Source organism: Ascaphus truei, chromosome 3 (assembly GCF_040206685.1).
Source record: "Ascaphus truei isolate aAscTru1 chromosome 3, aAscTru1.hap1, whole genome shotgun sequence".
NCBI classification, from domain to species: Eukaryota; Metazoa; Chordata; class Amphibia; order Anura; family Ascaphidae; genus Ascaphus; species Ascaphus truei.
This window is the reverse complement of record NC_134485.1, coordinates 206473321-206491148: the sequence shown is the minus strand read 5'-3', so window position 1 is coordinate 206491148 and position 17828 is coordinate 206473321.

Below are 17828 nucleotides of genomic sequence, written 5' to 3'. Positions count from 1 at the left end.
GAGACGCGTGTTAAGGGAGTCTGGGTCCATACATCACAGACACCAGGTACTTTATGTGGTATCTTATGGCAGCAGGACTTTGAATAGGAACCACAGGTACAATTGCTTATGTCAGCGTTACCCCGCGATATTAACCCTGACGAGGGTTTAACACAGGGATGCGGTATATATCCAATTACCTCACCCAGCACGTGTAAATGCAATTGCTGCTGACTACTTTTTTCATTGCGTGCATTTTCCTCTCCCCTCGGCTCATTTATGTGTTTGCTCACAACGTTATTACAGTCTGTTTACCTATCTGTTACTGTGACACATTTGAATTAGGGGGCCATAACTGGATACGGACTAGATCCGTGCCCCAGAGCTGTAAAAAAACATTTTTTGTAAGCTCATGTACATTTAGCTATTGATAGTCACCGACTGACCTATGTGTATACTGTGAGGTATTATTAAGCATGTTTAAGTGGCACATTTATGTTAGGGGGCTATAACTGGATACGGACTAGAACCGTGCCCCGAGCTAAGTACCACACTTTGTGAGCTCTTGTGCACACTATAAAATAACACTTAGCCTACCATATTAACCCTCCTATAATTAGGCTTGCTTTAACCCTTTATTTAGGGTATTCCTCACCACCTTTATTGTGGACTATCAAATAGTAATTAGTGAGCTCTCCATCTATTGTGCATAGCACATAGGTATATACCTTTGCATGGGTAGTTCTCCGTCACCTGTATCCACTTTACAGGCCTTTTAACCTTGTTATTGCTGAACTAGGGGGTTGACTATTATAGTCCTTGATTGTTGTTTTCTGCTAGTTAGCAGCTAGGTGGGCTTTCCACCTCCCCCCCTAGATCTCAGTTATAGTATTTTATATATTTTTGTCTGTTTTCTTTGTATTTTGTCACCACAGTCAGTTGACCATTTTTTCAACAATTTTGACATTTATTTTAAATTATATGATTAAAGCATTTTAATTTTAAATTTATCACTTTATTCCCCTCAAGGGTCTTCCCAACTCTGCCACCTTGGCGGATGTCTTCTCCAAAGAGATCTTCAGGCTGCATGGCGTTCCCATTTCTATCGTCTCAGACCGTGGGTCCCAGTTCATCTCAAAATTATGGTGAGCTTTCTCTCAAAGATTGGGTATCTCCTTCTTGTTCTCCTCTGGATATCATCCACAAACCAACGGGCAAACTGAAAGGATGAACCAAACTCTCGAACAGTATCTGAGATGCTTCATTTCTAACTCACAAGATAACTGGGTGGATCTTCTACCATGGGCCGAATTTGCCATTAATTCCTTAAAGAACGAGTCTACTCAGGAGTCTCCTTTCTTTATCAGCTGTGGCTTTCACCCCAGTAGTCTCCCTCTCACACCTTCTCCTTCTGGTGTTCCTGCAGCCGACTCTCATATCACCAACTTGCAAGAATCCTGGAAAAAGATTCTCAAGTCCTTACGGTCTGCGGTGGCCAAGCAAAAGACCAAGGCTGATCGTCACCGCCAAAAGGTTCGTTCAAACCTGGTGATCTGGTCTGGCTGTCGTCCAAAAATATTAGGCTCAAAACTCCTTCACCCAAACTGTCTCCTAGATTCTTGGGACCATTTAAAATCCTAGAGAAGGTTAATCCTGTAGCCTATCGCCTCGAGTTTCCCCCCTCAATGAAAATTCCGTCAGTTTTTCACGTTTCCCTCCTTAAGGAATTTGTGTCCAGCCCTCATTTTCCGTATCTCTCTCGGAGACCTAATCCAGTGTCCACCCTGGGTCAACAGGAGTACGAGATACAGTCTCTCATCGACTCGCATGTCTCCAAAAAAGGACTTCAGTTTTTAGTACACTGGAAGGTCTACGGTCCTGAGGAACGGTCCTGGGTACCAGCACATCACGTCCACGCCTCAAGGTTGCTTTCCCAGTTTCACCAGAAATTCCCCCTTGAGCCGTGGTTGGATCACTCGGAGATTGATCCTCAAGGAGGGGATACTGTGACGACTCAGGAGATTCCTTCCTCTCCCTGTCCCTCTCTCCCATCTCCTGTTACCCTTTCTACTCCTTCCCTCTCCTCTCCTTCATCTTCTACCTCTCTTCCCTTGCCGCAGCGCGTTCCTCGCAGGTCTCGCACACTCACGTGCTCCCTCAGCCCCTGCTTTGATCCTCCCCGCTCCCTCTTCCCCGCGCCTGGTGACGCGTCCGGTGCGTGCACCCCTCAGTCCATGGGGGATGCACGTGCATGCTCCTCTCTGCCTTTGCTGGCCATCCCGCGGACACAGGCCTCGCGCGCGTTCCCCTCCTCTTGGCTCCGTCCCCCTCCTGCGGTCTTCCCCTCCTCCATGCGGGCCACCCCTGTGTTGCAACCTGTGCGTGCGCATCCCCAGCTTACAGGGGGCGCGCGCACAGACTCTTCTTATCAGGTTCCCCCTGTCTCCGCCTCCCAAGCTGTTCAGGCCATTCCCCTGACTGCCCCTTCTGTCTCCTCCTCTTCTCTCCCTGACCTATCTCTAGCTTCTCCCACTTCTCTCTCTACTCCTCCCCTCTCTGTCATTGGTGCACCTTCCTTTATAATCCCTGTCTGTCCACCTCTTCCTCGCTCTGCATAGTTCCTGTTTCCCTGTGTGTACCTGACCTATGCTCTGCTCCCTCTGTGCTCCTGTGATTACCTGCTCCTGTGTTACTTTGGATTTCCTTGGCTTTGACCCCTGCTTACAGAGAAGGGAAAGGATCCGTGGTCCATCCGCTCCAGGAAAAAAAGGTAAGAACTCACCAGCAAGAGGGGTTAAAAACTAATTTATTGGGCTACATAAAAACAAAAAAACAAACAGTAACAAACTCTCCCACGCGTTTCACGCCCACTATGGCGCTTTCTCCTTGAGAAAGCGCCATAGTGGGCGTGAAACGCGTGGGAGAGTTTGTTACTGTTTGTTTTTTTGTTTTTATGTAGCCCAATAAATTAGTTTTTAACCCCTCTTGCTGGTGAGTTCTTACCTTTTTTTCCTGGAGCGGATGGACCACGGATCCTTTCCCTTCTCTGTTACTGTTGCGAGGATCAGCGTTCACCACCGGAAGCGAAAGCAGCCGCAGAGGGAGACGCATCTACACAGGACTGGAGCTGGAAGGAGGAAAGCAGAGCGGTGATTCTTTGTGAGTCGCGTGGACTCCACACCGGGCAGAATCGCCAGGGCTAGGGACTGAGTGAGTACCTCTTGTGTTCCCCGTTAATAGCCCTCTCTTGCGCCACCCGTCATTTACCTTTTGCTCCGTTACTACTGTCTTACCCGCCATACATGTCCCGGTGTCAACTCCAATTCAACAAAACTTATTATTGACCTTGCCCTGCTTGGCACCCTCTGTTTATGCTCTTGGAGCTCATACACGGTTGCTTCTCCTATATTTGACCCCTGCTTACCCTAGACTATTCTGCTCTCTGGTATCCCTTTGAACCCTGCTCCGCATATGACTCCGCTGACCTCTGGCTTCCTAGGACATGGCTTGCCCTCTGACAACTCTACCCTCTGGATCCCTGAACATTGGCAAACAGACACGACTATTCTCACGGACATTCCTCAAGCGTTGCAAGTATACACTAACAAGTCTTCCAACAGGCCCAGCAACGCTATACCACACTCCGGGCTTGCTCCCACTGCTGTGGGTGTGTGGTATCATACCGTTCCCACCTCAGTACTGGGGTCTAGCTTGGTCTGCGGGCATACAGGCGTGACAGATGCATACCCAATGCCTAGGGTGGATGAATTGCTTGACTCTCTTGGTAAAGCAGAGTATATCTCCACCCTAGATCTCACGAAAGGATATTGGCAGATACCTCTAGCGGAAGAATCCAAATGCAAAACTGCCTTCGCCACCCCTCTCGGTTTATACTAATTCGTCACTATGCCATTTGGGTTACATGGGGCTCCAGCCACGTTCCAAAGGTTAATGGACAAGGTACTACAACCCCATAGGACATATGCCGTGGCCTACTTGGATGACATTGTCATCTATAGCAGACATTGGCAGTCTCATATAAAAAGGTTAAGGGCAGTCCTAACGTCCTTAAGAGAAGCAGGGCTCACTGCAAATCCCAAAAAATGTGCCCTGGGAAAATCCACTACAAAATACTTGGGCTATGCCATTGGGGGAGGGATAGTAAGGCCACTAGCTAGCAAGGTGGCCGCCATAAAGGAAGTCCCCACCCCACAGACAAAGACACAGGTCCGCTCCCTTTTGGGGTTAGCAGGGATTACAGGCGGTTTATCCCCAATTACTAACAACTCTCAAATTGACCTTGTATTGGACCATTCGGGTATTCCAGTGCCTTATGGGTTTATTTACTAAAATACATATGTCAAATTTATAAGAATATATGATACATGTGTATATAGGAGATTTTTTCCAATAAGACTATTTGGATGACTGCAAGATTTACTTTGCAATATCTTACTTTGCAATATCTTATTTGGTTACGTCTGATTATAGGAACTGGATATGGCTTTCCCTCACTGTATTTTCTATGAAGTATATAAAATGTAATATCTGTATAGTAAATCTAATTCTATTGGATAAATCCACACATTGTTCTTTAAAGATGATTATCTATTGTTATTATAACCTCTGTCACATCAAGAGGGTTGCTTATATGTTTTTACATTGGTATATATATATATATATACTTTTTAATTGTTTCTTCACTGATTTCACTATATGTATTATTGTATTTTTGTACTGTTTATACTGACTGCCGAATATTGGTGCCTCCTCTGTCCCAGCCTGTATGAATTGGAAGTCTCTGGGTCCTGTTTATTTGACACTGCATGCGTTTTTTCCACTGATCGCCCTGTGCGTCATGTGATTGCGCGCGCATGTTGTCATTACGGGGACTCGTGGCATTATTTACTTTTTACACACGTGCGCACATTGAAGGGACAGAGGGGAGCTGAACATCCGCTCCAGCCTTGTCCATCTGCGCACGGACCGATGGAACGGGGGTGCCCTTTCTCACATGCAGTTAGGCTCGTCACAGAACACAGGTGGGTATTACTACCTGGGACTGTTGATTGGCTGTGCCGTGGGGTGGGGGTTCCTACAGGACCTGGTGGCATAGCGCATGAAAAAAAAGTCTGCACACCCATGGTCTAAGTATTATAGAAACAAAGTTATAAAGTCTTTTATATATTGAGACAAAATCTAAAGAGCAAATGGAAGATTTTTCTTTTAAGTTGTAAAACTGTCATTAGAGCTGATTGATGAAAGGGGTGGGTTTATGTTGTTTTCAATTAAGGAAATTTAGAATATAAAGTCCTACTTTTAAATTATGAGATAGATTTCAACCGAGGGAGTACCTGACATCAACAAGATACGTGAAGTCTCATACTTTTCAACTCAAGACCTTTGTAAGGAAAACATCTTGTAATAGGTTAATTGTAACTTATAAGATTTTTTTTGTTTATCTTTTTTAGTTGATGAAATTGTCTGCATTTATTATAACTGTATTTTCTTCTAATCTTTTTTCTGTAACCTAAACACTGTATTTGTATATTAAAGCTAAACTTTAATAAGTAATACTTTGGGCTCTGATTGACCTTTTGCACGCTTTGTAGAGTAATTTACATTTTCGGACACATTTTACCTAACAGATTTTTGTGTGTTAAGTGCATAGTTTTCTTAATAAACAGGAACCGAAGACTGCAAATAATTACATATTTGATACAGTATTTCTTTGGCGGGGAGTAAAGATATATATTGCAACGGAGCAAGGGTAACTATTAACTGTTGAAGTATCAGCGAAGGAGAACGGTGGGGCAGCTAGTTAGCTGTGTGTATTAACCCTGGTTGCTTATATGTAAAGTGGTCACAAGTGTGCCGTTCGTGACAGATGGTATATATTGGGAGGGATTGAGGGGAAATATTATTCATTTGAGGGACCTTGCTAGGTGAAGATTGGATCAGTTAGATACTGTAGCTGTGTGTATTAACCCTTGTCCCGTATGCAGGTCACGTGCTCACAGTTGTACCGTACGTGACAGGGTGTATGTATCAATATAGTTTTAGAGCTACACTAGAACAGAGAGGCCTTTTCATCTTGATTCATAGCAGCAAGGTTCTGCTCTGTGTACAATGGTTTGCTGTTTTGGAAGTATCAATATGAGTAGTAAGTAAGGATTTACATGGCGTATGAAGGGAAGTATCAAAATGTCCATATCTGTGCGTCTTTTTTTTTGCCCCATTTTTCTGTGTCAAAAAAACTGCCTGGTCTAACATATATTTATTTACTATAGATCTCTTTGATGAACAATCTGTCTTGCACAGATTTAAGAACCTTGTTTAATAACTTTCTAACATGTAATGCAACTGGGTACAAAAATGGTGCAGTGTATAGAGCAGATTTTTCTTTGCCTTGATATATAACTTCAACAGTACCAATCGATGCCACAGTATACAATTTAAAATCCTAAATTTAAAGCATAATTGTGCAATGTATTCTTTACTAACATTATTGGAGTTTTGGGATATGTTGAGAAGAAAAATAACGAGGGCCTTTTCTCTCAGCTTCGAAGGTGTCAGTGCCAAACTGCGTGAATTGGCATGTTCAGAAGTAGCTCAATGAAATGTGAGAAAAAATACTATTCTTTATTTCAAATCGCATCTTCTAAACCGCTTCTATAAAAAGAGACAAACCGCGTGGTTTAATAGACAAAATGCGCGGATTGCACTTACTTTGAAATGACATGAGGTATTGCTAACTTCATTCACAGTCCGGCCTACTGGTTTTGCCATCTGTCAAACCCATATTTCAGGCTCTGGATGTAACTCACAATACCAATCTCACCAGCCTTGAATTGATGTGAACAAAATATGAGTTTTTAGAAGCAGTTTGCATAACGGAGCTAAGAGAATTGCAGTTTGTATTAAAAATAAATGTGTGTTGGAGACTTTTTTGACAAAACGATCAGATTGGCAGAGCCAGAGTGAAACCGCTTCTAAAAAAGGGTTTTCTGACACGGATTGGTCATGCGAAAAAACTTATAGTATAGCAAAGCATGCCAATCGGATCGGAAAGGGCTCTTTGGAAGAGGATTGATACAATTTGGAGCTATGAGAACAGGTGCCAGAGTCTTTTAAGGGTGGGCAGGTTCACAGGTTTGAAATCTGCACTTCGCAAATCTCGAAGTTCACTCGAGCATTTTTTTTTTTTTACAAAATGGCTGAACTTTTGAGTTCGCAAACGAAAGACAACTTGCAAACATTTGTACAAAGTTTAACGTTTGTAAAAGTTAGTCCAATTTTCAAAAACAATTTCCTGCTTCTTTTGAGGTTTTTTTTACAAAACTGTTTACAAAAGCAAAACCAAGTTCTGGCAAAAACAAAATCATGAGTTTTTTTGGGAACACCAGTGAAAGTGCCCACCCTGAGAGAAATATACATGAAGCTCAGTAAACCGGTAACAGAGCTTGATGAATCTGGGGATAAATGTAAGGTGATCAGATGTCCTGAAATCTATCGAAATGTCCTGGTTTTCGAGCTTTTTGGCCTTGCATGCACAATGGGTGCTAGCTAGCCACACATGCACATACACAGGGGGTGCTTGCAGGCTGCGCATGTGCAATGGGCACTTGCCGTTCACGATGGACCCACTGCGCATATGGATGCACAACGGGCTCTTACCGGCTGTGCAAATGTGATGGGCGCTTGCCGTTCGTGCGCGACATTTGTCCCTGGCTAAATGTGTACATCTGATTTTTAATCGTACACAGAAGTGATTATATAGGCGCTTCCACAGAGAGTGGTCACTAACAATAATGTGATCAGCAATAAGTGCTATAATACAATAATAAATGTGACAGTATCAAAAATTACAATGTGCAAAAAATGTGCAGTGATTTAAAAATAAATAAAGTTGCAACTCCCTGCTCAAACCCTCTGGTAGGGCTCGTCTTCACGGGTTCCACAAAACTGCAATTCTTCTCACAATTCAGGGGAGGAGCACGAGAGAAAATCAACAAAAAATTATATCTAAGTACAGATGTTTGTGAAAAGGTCAGAAATTATAGGTGAGTCTTGGCTCAGGAAATGCCTACTCAGTGTATATATATAAAAAAAAAAACGCGACTCCAGAACTGTGGCTAGGTATGTGCTTGTGTAGTTTCTCAGGAGAGATGTACCTCAGTGCAGGAAGAAAATCCATCCATAGCGCAGAGCAGTAAGTACAAATATTTTATGGTAAAAGTAAGAAATGCACTTACTTATTGTAAGTGATAAGTGTAAGCATTATAATAAAAGGCAAATATCACATAATCCTCGACATCGTGAGTAGAAACTCTCACCGCCTCCGCTGTGCCGCTGGGAGTCTGGGGAACCCTCCCCAGCTGGTAGCCTCCTTGCTAGTTTGCAGTCTGAGAACGCGTCCGTGGATGCTCTTGCCAGCAGGAACCTCCCACTCAACCGGTTTTGCCAATGGATTGGCTTCCTCAGAAGTGTCCTGGATGCTTTCTTTTATACACTGTGAGTAGGCATTTTATATGAGCCAAGACTCACCTGTAATCTCTGACCTTTTTGCAAACTTCTGCACTTAGATATTATCTTTTGTTGATTTTCTCCCATGCTCCCCCCCTGGATTGTGAGAAGAATCACATCTGATTTTTAACATAATTAATTAACCTAGACGGTGAATCAGATTAGAGATAAACGCCTTGCGGTCTTGACCAAGACAATGGTGTCAGAGCCCAGAAAATGAAGGCATGGGCACCTGCACTAAGGGTTGGAGGGGGGATCCTCTCTAACTTGAAAGTGCTGAACACTGCCCCAAGTTTTAATAGGGTTCTCAGCTATCTTCATACCTTGAAGGTCCTCAATGTCATTTCCAGTTCCAAAAGATCTCAGTAAAGTCTAATATAATACTCCTCAAGTGCATGGCCGGCTTTCTGTTTATGATGCACATTTCCAATCACATGAGTTCATAGAAATGAACAGCTGGTTTAGTGCTTCCTTGTTAATCAAGCACATGCTTAAAACACTACCTTGGCTGTTTGCAGATTGGGTGTTGGTTAACCATCTGGTTAAACAGCTCTAAGCAAAATTATCTTATGTTTACACAAATCCTGAATACAGGTAGTCATCGTTATCCAACGTTTCACTTTACAACGAATGGCATATCCAACTCTTTACAATGCAACCCTATGGGCCATTTTTCGACACCTGAATGCGTTATCCAACGCTCACCGCCACTGATTAACATGGGACTCCCTTTACAGAGGTTTCACTATCAACATTACTTCCAGAACGGATTTTGTTGGATAATCGAGGGCTGTCTGTAGAATGCTATAGAACAGGGGCTGTAGCTTCACTTCAGTTGTTTCCCTTTATTTGGGTATTGCATTTCTCACTTGAGACTTGAGAGTTACTTCAGTAAGGTTTTATCAATGCTTTGTGTTATGTGGAAGCACAGGCCCTTCAAAGTGGAGTATTAATAGCAAAACCTATACCGGGTTAAACATTGGTGGTTGATATTTTAAAGCAGCAGTCTGTGCTGACTGCTAATTTTTTGCCTTTTTTATGAACGTCATTTAAGAGATCTCTTCCTGTCCTTTCTGATGCTATTTTTATTTTTAAATCTGATGGTCCGTTCATGAGATATAAGCGTTTGATATATTAAAACTGAAATACTACTGAAACACAGAAACCCAGCAAGCTCTTTTTGGGAACCCCTGAGCCCCCACAAAATATATATATATGTATTTAAGTGTCAAAATGGAGAGCTATTGAGCGTGGCATATGTATACAACAGACGACAGAGAAGCCTAATAGAGGTAAATGAGAATTTTAATCCTAATAGAGGCAAATGAGAATTTTAATCCTAATAGAGGTAAATGAGAATTTTAATCCTAATAGAGGTATATTAGTATTTTATCTGGAAGTGTTAGGACCTGCGAACAGGTGTCTGCCTTGTCGTGGCTCGCAAGCTTACAACACTTTGGCCAAAGGGTTAAACTAAATGACCCTATTTCAAGAGAATATATAAGTATTTTACGGTGTATTTCTGTCATGTTGGATGTAGCATTGGGCTTCTCTGTCGTCTGTTGCTGAAATACTACTGTCCAACTTTTTTCTTCTTCCTTATTTGTATATGTACAGCATGTGACAATGTACAAATCTACATTCTTACCTGAAGCTAGCAATTGTTTGGTGCTCGTGTTATACATCTGTACAAATCCTGATCGTGTGCCTAACGAAATGGCTGCTTCATCTGTGTAAGGCTAAGGCCCCGGTATCTCCGCTGCAACGCGCGCCCCCGAGATTGGCGGCGCGTGCAGCCGATTACCTGGTCTGCAGCTCACTGCAGGAAGAGAGACCGGGGGGGGGGGGGGGCCGGGCGGGGGAGTGACGGGGGCGCGGCCATGACATCACCCGGCAGGTTCGCCCTCATTGGCTGAACCGCCGGGGGCCGTGCCGTATCGCTCAACGCGAGTCCTGCTCTCAATTCTATTGAGAGCAGGAGCAGCTCTCACCCCAGCGCTGTGGCCCCCCCTCGCAGCGGCCCCCCCTCGCAGCGGGCCCGGCGCCATTGAGGGGAGGGCTCTCGTCCGTGCAGCGTCCGCTGTGGGCAGCGGGGTCAAGGCCTAACTCAGCAGCTGCAATGTATTCTTATATTACCAAGGTAACATTATCTATTGTTACAGTTTGCAGCTTAAACAGCTGAGAACATTTACAACAAATTATCCTAAACAGGAAAGTGTTACAAATATCTTGCACTACTTGGGAGGTGGATTAAAACCTGCTATAGAAATCAAAGGATGCTTTAAAACTAGTTAAATATGGCATTAACAGTTGAATAAAAAGAAAATGAAAAAACAGTCACTATTATTTAATACTGATTTATTTTAAAAAAAAACCACATATAACATTTTACATGTTTTGCTGCTGTAATTGTTCTGGAAGTTAACATGAAGCTCTCTCCAGGGTCCAGTGCAGTAGGAAGGTTACTACAGTAACCAGGTTATAAAAGTTAAGAAAATTATTATTCTTAAAACTAAAGAACATTATTAAAAGAAGAAAAGGGCACAATCGGGGGGCAAGCTACTAACATTATATGAGTTAAATGCATAGGCTTCTGGGTGGATTGCTGCTTTCAAATAAAAAAGTGTGTGCCGAGCACGCGCATTTTAAGTGAAACTTGTTTGTGTTTTGTCACAGAAATTGTATTTGTGATGGTAATATTTTTTAATTAAAAATCAAAACACAATTTCAGTGCCAAAACACAAAGAAGTTTTACCTATTTGCACTTCTATATGTATAGTAACTGTGAATTCCTCGTGTGTGTCTGCAGGCGTGCTCAGCCGGTGGCTACTTGCCAGGCGCGCGAAGAGCCGGCAGCAACAGCTCCTGCGCATGCGCGTCGAGCGCGGGAGGCCTCTGCATGCCTGCCGAGCTGTCAACACTGCCGGCCTCTTCTACCAACAGTGACGTCACTTCCGTGGTTGCACTTCCGTCACCATGAAGGTGATTTACTCCAAGGGAAATTTTAATTTGGTAGGTGTCAGCATAGATGTTTCACTTCAAAAAGTTATTTTCAAATTGGTAAGCATGGTAAATATTATCGCTTGGGATATCACTGAGTGTTATGCAGTGTCATCTGGACAGCTCTTCTCATTGGTCTGGTCTTACTCTTCAATACATAATTAGGATGTTATCATTACAGGGACAGGACAAGCATGATAAGTCACCAATGACAAGAAAACATTACTTAACTTTCCTAAAGGTAAATAATTCACAGAAAGCAGGTGTAACGGAAGTTGATTACATTGCTAAAGTGCATATTTGCTAAATTGGTCACAATAAGGTTTTTTTTGAGACAAAACTAAAACTTCTCTTCAATTGTATATATACATAAAGTATGGTTAATAAGCTATCAGGAAACGTTATTAATTAGAAGCAGCCAGGCGATATACTGTATAACTTATTTTAGGTTTTTAGGTTATTATTACTTTCAGGTTTCTTGATTTTCAGTGTTATCTATTATGCTATTATCACCTAGGATAAGCTTACAGTATATGTGCCTTATTGCAAAAGGTGACATTATAAAAGAGCTCATAACAATTTGTAACCTGATACTTGACTTTCTTTAGTTGGAGAGGTACAAGTGTTAAAAAGGCAACAAAATATTGTATCAAGAACTGAAGACATTACATTTTGCCTCTTGCTGGCGCTGGGCTATTTTAAGGCCTCGTTTATAGTTGGTGCAATGGCGTGCACGAGCACGGTGCGAACAGACCTCTTCTGAGGCCTCGGATAGTGCACGCGACCAATTAAGAGCAACCAAGAGGCAGATTTTTGAAAAAACAAATAATTTTGTCTTTTCGCGACGGCTGGATCATGGCCGGGTCACGTGTGCAGTTCAGCCAATGAACCGCTCGTGACATCACGGCCACGCCTCCCCATCGCACAAACCCTATGAGCACAAATCGCACGCACACCCACTATACACGCAGCCTTAGGCCGAGTCCATAGGACAGGCCGCGCTCAGCCGTGCGGACGCTCCGCGCTGAGCCCCTGCATCCTCAATGAGGATGCCTTGAGAGGGGGCTCACGCGAGCGTCCGCAGGCGTGCTGAGGCTTTGGAATTTTCAGCCGACAGCCAAGCTGTTTTTCAGCGCACTGTCGGCTGAAAACATCCAATCAGCCTGAAGCAGCGTCAACGTCACGGCGCCGTTGACGTCAGTGCGTCGTGGGCGATTGGCCAACGACATCATTGCCCCGCCTCCAACCACCTCCCCCGGCTCCCTTCGCGCACGCTGGCTCGCCTGCAAGTCTGTGGAATCGCGCTGACTTTAGCAGGCGAGCCTCAGCGTTAGCGCGCCTCCGCTCTCCTGAAGCCTCTATGGCCCCGGCCTTAAGAAGGATGTGCTTGGGGCTGCTTGTCCACAGCCATATTCCATAAACTTGGCAGCAGCGCAACCAGCATGCCACTAAACCCTGCCGGGCGGAGGGTGCCAGAGAGCACGTGGGAGCCAGGAGTCGCTGCTAGAAGTTGAGCCCAACTTCCACATCCAGCATGCTGCTGGGGCCTCTGCCGCATCTCATGCTTGCTGTGGGGTGGGGGCCTTGCTCCGCTGTCAATTCCTTCCCCTCTTTGCTGCCTGTCTGAATTTTCACAGGACTCTGGGACTAACGTTAGGCAGATGTGAACATCCGCCTGCGTCATGCAGCCATCTCAGCTCTGCATGCAGCCTGCAACCATTCCCATCGACACAACCAAGTTTAAAGGAGGCCTATCCAACCCTCCAATTGAGTGTGTGTTTGATTGAGTGGGGTATTGAGTGAGAGATGGGAGGATTACTCGGCCACTTTGAGGTAAAATGCAGAGTACAAAAGTACTGCTTTTGGTACGCTGAAATGCAGTAAATAGGCCTCAGTGCTTCCCTATTCTTCTAAAACTGGGGTGTGCAACTTTTCAGTCTGCACCTCCCTGCTCGCACACACCACCCTCCTTACCTTGTCTTCGACATCAAATTACGCTGCGGGGTCACGTACCTTCGTGTCGACAAAGGTAAGGCAACTTGCAGAGGCCTCATGCGATCCCCCAGCATTTCATTTAAATGTTTTAGGGATGAGCGCAAGGCCTCTGCAACCGCTGCGCGCCCCCCCTGGAAAATCTTGCACCCCCCAGATAAAAATGTAGGATGATCGTTTTGGTGAAGTGCTTCTAACCTACAGCCAGGCTAATAAAGGGATAAACTATATTTGTCTCAAAGTTGGTAGGTATTATTGTTAAGCATAAACTAAGGCCTCGTTCAGGGTGCAAGAGGCAGGAGTTGGAGGGAGGGCGGCAGTCTGCTGGGCGATGTGTGCTCATCCCCAGCAGACTGTTTCAGGAGGCGGGGCTACACACGGCAGGTTAGGAATCCAAGCTGCAGTCATGAAATCATTCTCAAGAATGATTTCATTGGCTGCCTAGGTCCCACTGACGCTGCTGCAGCTTCAAAAAACGATTTTTTTGTTTATTGAAACTGTAGCCAGCGTCAACTCCGGGCTTCGGAGACAGGGCAGCTGCTACCCTGACAACCAGTATTCAAATTGAATACTTTGTGTCCCACGGCAGCACGCCCTCCCTCCGAAGCCTGCACCCTGAACGAGGCCTTAGAGATCAGGTGGTCCTTAACCCATTTTTTTTTAAAGCGCCCTAAGAGGCGGGAAACGCATCCGGGGATGTGTGCTGTTTTTAGATTTGGTTTATATGCCCAATTAAGAGACTTAATTTTTTACCTACCAGCCTCATTTCTATTTCAGCAGTGCCCAATTTTCTCTCCCTCTTCTAATTTTGTTCTTACACAAGTTTGCTGTAAAAAAAAAAAAAAAATATAATATATACTTTTAATCTGCTCAAAATTTACTCCCTTGAAAAAAATTGTGTACCGACTTCTCATTAAAAATAGGTTATGTTCAAAGATGTCCGGCAGACCAATCCTGCTCTGCTGAGGTCATCTCCTCCCTATCCTTGTGTGTATTCCAAATTGAGAAGTTATTATTTCAAATAAATCGATTAACAAAGTTGAATTTGATGTGCTGACAGTGTACACGGTTTTATCAGCAAATGTACTGCTTCACTTACAGGATTGGCCATCTATTCTGGACCCCTTTGGTAGTGATGATTACGACTTGTTGGTCCCTTTGCTACCAGAGAATCCAGAAATTCATTAGTCTTCTGGATAGTGAGTGCTCATTTGCATATCATTACCCAGAATCCCTGGCTGCAGTGGAAGTACTTGTATGCTATGCGATAATGGGGAAAGAGGGTTGCAGACCTTTGAGGCATGCAAATGTACCCACAAGTGACATTATTTTACTGTACAGTGGAGGTATTTTGTCACTTGTTGTACCCACCATAACTTTGTCTAGTAACAACTCCCCATAAGTCAAAAGAAAACTAATTCCAGTGACATATTTAAGGGGTCTCAGCTGGGTAATTGCTACCATTTTTTAAATGTCTAAAAGTTGGGATCTCCATGTCTACACCATGTCTACACCATGTGTTCAGCCAGAGACCATGCCTCTTCTCTTTATTGGTTCAGAGGACTGGGTGCGATAAGGTTCAACAAAACACCCCAATTGACAAACTTCCACAGTAAGGTCCTTAGGAAAATTAAACTTTTAATCCCCCCCACCCCTCCTCTCCAAATAAAAGCAGCCAAACCTTTGCTATTAGCATTGTTAGATTTGGGAAGTCAGTTAAGAGTATGTTTTCTGCCCAACTATTGGGGGTTGCACATGAGAAATGGCCCGGCGCCATTGAGGGGAGGGCTCTCGTCCGTGCAGCGTCCGCTGTGGGCAGCGGGGTCAAGGCCTAACTCAGCAGCTGCAATGTATTCTTATATTACCAAGGTAACATTATCTATTGTTACAGTTTGCAGCTTAAACAGCTGAGAACATTTACAACAAATTATCCTAAACAGGAAAGTGTTACAAATATCTTGCACTACTTGGGAGGTGGATTAAAACCTGCTATAGAAATCAAAGGATGCTTTAAAACTAGTTAAATATGGCATTAACAGTTGAATAAAAAGAAAATGAAAAAACAGTCACTATTATTTAATACTGATTTATTTTAAAAAAAAACCACATATAACATTTTACATGTTTTGCTGCTGTAATTGTTCTGGAAGTTAACATGAAGCTCTCTCCAGGGTCCAGTGCAGTAGGAAGGTTACTACAGTAACCAGGTTATAAAAGTTAAGAAAATTATTATTCTTAAAACTAAAGAACATTATTAAAAGAAGAAAAGGGCACAATCGGGGGGCAAGCTACTAACATTATATGAGTTAAATGCATAGGCTTCTGGGTGGATTGCTGCTTTCAAATAAAAAAGTGTGTGCCGAGCACGCGCATTTTAAGTGAAACTTGTTTGTGTTTTGTCACAGAAATTGTATTTGTGATGGTAATATTTTTTAATTAAAAATCAAAACACAATTTCAGTGCCAAAACACAAAGAAGTTTTACCTATTTGCACTTCTATATGTATAGTAACTGTGAATTCCTCGTGTGTGTCTGCAGGCGTGCTCAGCCGGTGGCTACTTGCCAGGCGCGCGAAGAGCCGGCAGCAACAGCTCCTGCGCATGCGCGTCGAGCGCGGGAGGCCTCTGCATGCCTGCCGAGCTGTCAACACTGCCGGCCTCTTCTACCAACAGTGACGTCACTTCCGTGGTTGCACTTCCGTCACCATGAAGGTGATTTACTCCAAGGGAAATTTTAATTTGGTAGGTGTCAGCATAGATGTTTCACTTCAAAAAGTTATTTTCAAATTGGTAAGCATGGTAAATATTATCGCTTGGGATATCACTGAGTGTTATGCAGTGTCATCTGGACAGCTCTTCTCATTGGTCTGGTCTTACTCTTCAATACATAATTAGGATGTTATCATTACAGGGACAGGACAAGCATGATAAGTCACCAATGACAAGAAAACATTACTTAACTTTCCTAAAGGTAAATAATTCACAGAAAGCAGGTGTAACGGAAGTTGATTACATTGCTAAAGTGCATATTTGCTAAATTGGTCACAATAAGGTTTTTTTTGAGACAAAACTAAAACTTCTCTTCAATTGTATATATACATAAAGTATGGTTAATAAGCTATCAGGAAACGTTATTAATTAGAAGCAGCCAGGCGATATACTGTATAACTTATTTTAGGTTTTTAGGTTATTATTACTTTCAGGTTTCTTGATTTTCAGTGTTATCTATTATGCTATTATCACCTAGGATAAGCTTACAGTATATGTGCCTTATTGCAAAAGGTGACATTATAAAAGAGCTCATAACAATTTGTAACCTGATACTTGACTTTCTTTAGTTGGAGAGGTACAAGTGTTAAAAAGGCAACAAAATATTGTATCAAGAACTGAAGACATTACATTTTGCCTCTTGCTGGCGCTGGGCTATTTTAAGGCCTCGTTTATAGTTGGTGCAATGGCGTGCACGAGCACGGTGCGAACAGACCTCTTCTGAGGCCTCGGATAGTGCACGCGACCAATTAAGAGCAACCAAGAGGCAGATTTTTGAAAAAACAAATAATTTTGTCTTTTCGCGACGGCTGGATCATGGCCGGGTCACGTGTGCAGTTCAGCCAATGAACCGCTCGTGACATCACGGCCACGCCTCCCCATCGCACAAACCCTATGAGCACAAATCGCACGCACACCCACTATACACGCAGCCTTAGGCCGAGTCCATAGGACAGGCCGCGCTCAGCCGTGCGGACGCTCCGCGCTGAGCCCCTGCATCCTCAATGAGGATGCCTTGAGAGGGGGCTCACGCGAGCGTCCGCAGGCGTGCTGAGGCTTTGGAATTTTCAGCCGACAGCCAAGCTGTTTTTCAGCGCACTGTCGGCTGAAAACATCCAATCAGCCTGAAGCAGCGTCAACGTCACGGCGCCGTTGACGTCAGTGCGTCGTGGGCGATTGGCCAACGACATCATTGCCCCGCCTCCAACCACCTCCCCCGGCTCCCTTCGCGCACGCTGGCTCGCCTGCAAGTCTGTGGAATCGCGCTGACTTTAGCAGGCGAGCCTCAGCGTTAGCGCGCCTCCGCTCTCCTGAAGCCTCTATGGCCCCGGCCTTAAGAAGGATGTGCTTGGGGCTGCTTGTCCACAGCCATATTCCATAAACTTGGCAGCAGCGCAACCAGCATGCCACTAAACCCTGCCGGGCGGAGGGTGCCAGAGAGCACGTGGGAGCCAGGAGTCGCTGCTAGAAGTTGAGCCCAACTTCCACATCCAGCATGCTGCTGGGGCCTCTGCCGCATCTCATGCTTGCTGTGGGGTGGGGGCCTTGCTCCGCTGTCAATTC